Here is a 5,000-nt window from a genome sequence, read left to right as displayed (position 1 = left end):
TGTTTCACGTGGAGGTCTACTGACCTTGTCTAAATAATGTAGGCTAGTTTATGTCCATGTATTATATTAGGACCCAAGGTTAATGGGTTATTCTATTTGCCATGTTTTCACAGGCTGCTGTCTCATAATATGGCGAAGACGAGTCACCTGAAGGCCTAACTCGCCATAGAAGACTGAAAGAATGTAAGATTAACTTCTTTGTGACCAATATGACTTGCTCATTGATACATTTGCTATGTCAATATGAGGTGCATGGCGAATTATTTAATTTATTTGTCTCGCTTCTAGGAGCTGTAGAAACAACAGGGTGTTCTTTTTCAGGGTATTCTTTTTTATAGAACTGGACAGGTCATTTATTCGTTCCCCTTGTTTTTTGAAGTGTCCTGCAGGATGCTGTGTCCTGCAATCCTGTGTGCTGTGCTACAGACGCGTGTGGAGGTCAACCCAAAATGGGCACAGTCTCACCACAGAAGAGTGAAAGAGGGTAAGCTTAACCTATAGCCTACGTCAGGGTCGGGGAACGTTTCTCATTCGAAGGGCCACTTCAAATTCATCCGAGGGGCCGTAAAAGTCCTCCAAGGGCCGTACTATGAACACAAACCAGGATTTTCCCTTTCACTTTAGGCCTATATTGAAGGCAGCCACATTTAAACAAACACCACCTTCTTCAGGTTCCCTGAATATAACTTAATTGTTTTGCAAATGTATTTTCTAAGATTCCTTTACAAAATATGTATATTTCATGTGAAGCTGAATCGCATTAAAATTATATCGGGGGGCCAGATAAAAATGCCTCAAGGGTCGCAAATGGCCCTAGAGACATAGGTTCCCCACCCCTGGCCTACATTGTCAATATGACTTGTGCTACTTTATAGATAAGTTGTCAATGCTGTGCATTGCTATGCTTTGATTCATTTTCTTACATCCTACAGATCCTGGCAGGGAGACGGTAGTGTCCTGCAGAATGGTGATGGGCCAATCTTACAAGAGACCACAGAAAACTGATATAGTGTAAGATTATCCCTGTTGGGCTCAATAGGTCTTGCTTATTGACATATTTGCTATGTCAATATGAGGTGCATGGTGAAGTATTTATTTATTTATTTGTCTCGCTTCTAGGAACTATAGAAACAGAGTGCCTGCTGCAGTATGGCGAGGACACCCTGAGCAGAGAGCTCCAATAGACCCAGGTCCAGTGTCTTGGCAGGGTGAAATGGCACTGATATGGGTATGTACTGATGTCAGTTAAAATGAATGAATGAATTAATTCTCATATCTGAATAATGTGCACACTGGATTTACCACACACACACACACACACACCCTAGGCCTAGATGATTTGGACCCAAGGTTACTTTTACCACAGCTCTGGCACATCAATTTTCATTTGTTTAATAACTGGGCAGGTCATTTATTCATTCCCCTTGTTTTTTTTGTTTTGTTTGTTTGTTTTTTGTAGTGTCCTGCAGGATGCTGTGTCCTGCAATCCTGTGTGCTGTGCTACAGACGCGTCTGGAAGCCAACCTGAAATAAGCACAGTCTCTCCACAGAGGAGTGAAAGAGGGTAAGCGTAACCTATAGCCTACGTCAGTGGTGGGGAACCTTTCTCATTCGAAGGGCCAATTCAAATTCATCCGAGGGGCCGTAAAAGTCCTCCAAGGGCCGTACTATGAACACAAACCAGGATTTTCCCCTTCACTTTAGACCTATATTGAAGGCAGCCACATTTAAACAAACACCACCTTCTTCAGCTTCCCTGAATATAACGTAATTGTATTGCAAATGTATTTTCTAAGGTTCCTTTACAAAATATGTCATTTTATGTGAAGCTGAATAACATAAAAATTATATCGGGGACCAGATAAAACGGCCTCAAGGGTCGCAAACGGCCCTCAAGACACACCTTCCCCACCCCTGGCCTACATTGGCAATATGACGTGTGCTACTTTATAGATAAGTTGTCAATGCTGTGCATTGCTATGTTTTGATTTATTTTCTTACATCCTACATAGCCTGGCAGGGAGACATAGTGCATGAGACTATAGAAGACAAAAATAGTGTAAGATTATCCCTGTTGGGCTCAATATGACTTGCTTATTGATATATTTGCTATGTCAATATGAGGTGCATGGTGAAGTATTAATTTATTTGTTGTTTCTACAGCTCCCAGAAGTGAGACTGAGTGCCTGTTGCAGTATGACGAGGACACAGTGACCAGAGACCTTCAGTAGACCCTTCTGGCATGATTGGCGGCTGAAGAACATGAAATCAACAGCAATGTTTATAATGTTGTACATACCTGTATAGTCTGTATTAAAAGGCAGTACCTGTACTATTTTTTCCTCTTACTTTCATATTTACCACGTATTTACTATGAATTGACAACTTTTACTCAAATCCATTTTTGTATGTGCCCTGACTAAAACTATCCTTAAACCTAACCTGTCAGAGGTGTAACAACAACCTGCTCTTTAGCAGTGTGGCAGCAGTCTACTTGGATGCAGCGGGGAACATAGAACCCTTTTTTGAAAAAGCATTGTATGTTTCTGAGTTTTATGAATTGTGCCCTTCCCAAACATCATGCATAGGCTAGGCGTATCTATGACACGCTGATTTGAACCCACTATCGCGGGTGTCTAATACGCATTTTCAAGTTAAGTCGTGCTCCACAACGCCCTGTGACAGGTTCGGTTTAGGGATGGTTTTGGTTTAGGCACAATTTAGGCAGAAATTCGCCTAATCTCGCTGTTCTTGGCAAAAGTAAAGCAGCAGAAACATTACTTGACTGACAGGTTAGGTTTAGGGGTGGTTTTGGTTAGGGCACAGCAAAGCATATTTGCGTTTAGTAACAGAAATGCACTGTGACAAAACAAAATCGCCGACACGGCGGGAAAAACTGCGCAAACCTCGTCACGTGTCAAAAGTGCATGAAAGCGCTTTACTGGTGCGTTGAGGAGCACGATTTAAATTCAAAATGCGTCGCACCAACACGCTGAATGCACTAGCGTGCGATACGTACGCTAAAGCATTATGACAGCCTGCCCAAACCTAATCTGTCGGTAATGAAATGTTTCCTAGTTGTACATTTGTGACCTGAGTGCTGTGTAAATCACTGCATATAGAGTATATTGTTTGCAGGGTATGTGTGTAGTTGCATGGTTCTTGTCAAAGTGTGTGTACATTGTTTGGTGTGATATTAAAAGCGTTAAAAAAATCATTTTCATTTCATTAATTTTCATTTTATCAATAAATTCACATCATGCATGCATGCTAAAGCCCCATCACAGTGCAGCCTATAATGATGTGAATATACTAAGTAAAATCAACCTAGGTATATTAATAATAATTTTTGCATAATTATACGGACCTACTGTATACGGTCTGCATAAATTAATCCAACGTGACCAATGTATCATTGTGACCAATAGAAGGTCGTAGCTGCCGACCCTGCTAACCAATAGCGCAGCTCTTTTACTTTGAGCCATGTGTCTTTTTCGTCCAATAAGAGAAAGGCTAGTCCGCGTTCTGGGCTGGCTGTCATTGCCTTTCATGTGGTAATCGCTAATCGTTGGGCCATTAACACCCTGCTGTGAGACCTGTCAGCGGCTCGCGATTCGCTTCCGGGCGAGTTCACTGTCACCAAAACTGTTAATTTTGATTCTCTCAAGCGCTCAAAATCAGACGAAAGTTAGGCAAGTCCGTGGACGATTAGGGACGAGTTCATTGTCACAAATCCCCCTTTTCGTGCTGTGGATTATATTATAAACTTTTACAAAGTGGTGTAGGGGGTAAAGTATATCAATTAATAAAGGAAATGTATTCCAAAAACAAAAATTCAGTGAAAATTGGCAATAATAGCACTGAGTCGTTCCCTCAGCATAGAGGAGTGAGACAGGGCTGCAACCTCAGTCCAACGCTGTTTAATATATATATTAATGAACTGGCAATGCAGCTGGAACAGTGTACAGCCCCTGGCCTCACCCTACTGGACAAAGAAGTCAAATGTCTTCTCTATGCAGACGACTTGGTGCTGTTGTCTCCTACACCAGAGGGACTACAACAACAACTAAACCTACTAGAAAGTTACTGTCAGAACTGGGCCCTGACAGTAAACCTAAAAAAGACCAATATTATGGTATTCCAAAAGAAGCCCAGATGTCAGGAAGCCAGATATCACTTCAATCTAGGTAGCACCAGCCTAGATCACAAAATGAAGTACACCTACCTTGGCCTACCCATTACTCCATCAGGCAGTTTCTGCCTGGCAGTGAATGCCCTAAAAGACAAAGCTCGCAGAGCTCTATATGCAATTAGAAGAAAATTTTGGAACATAGACATACCAATCAGGATATGGTGCAAAATATTTGACTGTAATTCAGCCTATTGCGCTGTACGGAAGTGAGATATGGGGTCCACATGAACACAGCTACACTAGATGGGACAAGAATCCTATAGAAACCCTTCATGCAGAATTCTGTAGACTGATCCTAAAAATTCAAAAGAAGACACCAACAAATGCATGTAGGGCAGAATTGGGAAGATATCCATTGACAATCCACATACAAAAGAGAGCTCTAAAATTCTGGATGCACCTCCAAACAAGTCCCACAGACACGCTGCATTCTGAGGCAGCAAAATCCCAAGCTCTGAACCCCGAAAAGAGTCACCTATGTCAGCTTGTACTGAGACTAACCGACCCCCATCTAACACATACTGACATCTCTCAGACAAGCACTGCTTCCAAACTAAATGTAAACAAAATTATACAAAACTCCAAAGATAAATATCTGGACCATTGGCAAAATGAAACCAAAACCCAAAGCAAATTAGAATGTTATAGGACTATCAAAACAAATTATGAACTGGAAGAATATCTCTTTACTGTCAGAGATATAAAGCAGCGGCAGATCCTGACCAAATACAGACTCAGTGACCACAGCCTTGCTCTCGAAAAAGGCAGACGACGACAATCATGGCTGCCAAGAGAGCAAAGGATATGT

At 41.7% G+C, this 5,000-nt stretch overlaps 1 protein-coding gene and 1 long non-coding RNA gene across 3 annotated transcripts in view; one reads left to right on the top strand and one right to left on the bottom strand.

The window, feature by feature from the left end:
• Nucleotides 1-2,332, top strand: part of LOC134464189 (uncharacterized) — a 3,651-nt gene extending 1,319 nt beyond the window's left edge. The window contains exons 2-7 of one of the 2 annotated variants that reach the window (XR_010037860.1): nucleotides 114-183; nucleotides 380-484; nucleotides 933-1,011; nucleotides 1,120-1,228; nucleotides 1,460-1,564; nucleotides 2,164-2,332. This is a non-coding gene — a long non-coding RNA (uncharacterized LOC134464189). Of the gene's footprint in view, nucleotides 184-379; nucleotides 485-932; nucleotides 1,012-1,119; nucleotides 1,229-1,459; nucleotides 1,565-2,163 lie in introns of both variants that reach the window. The other variant, XR_010037859.1, reaches the window with a different exon arrangement.
• ano2b (anoctamin 2b) overlaps nucleotides 1-5,000 on the bottom strand; it is a 226,503-nt gene that overhangs the window by 53,311 nt on the left and 168,192 nt on the right. The gene's annotated exons all lie outside the window — the stretch shown is intronic.

Source organism: Engraulis encrasicolus, chromosome 15, assembly GCF_034702125.1.
Source record: "Engraulis encrasicolus isolate BLACKSEA-1 chromosome 15, IST_EnEncr_1.0, whole genome shotgun sequence".
Classification (NCBI taxonomy): domain Eukaryota; kingdom Metazoa; phylum Chordata; class Actinopteri; order Clupeiformes; family Engraulidae; genus Engraulis; species Engraulis encrasicolus.
This window is presented reverse-complemented; position numbering and strand designations above follow the sequence as displayed.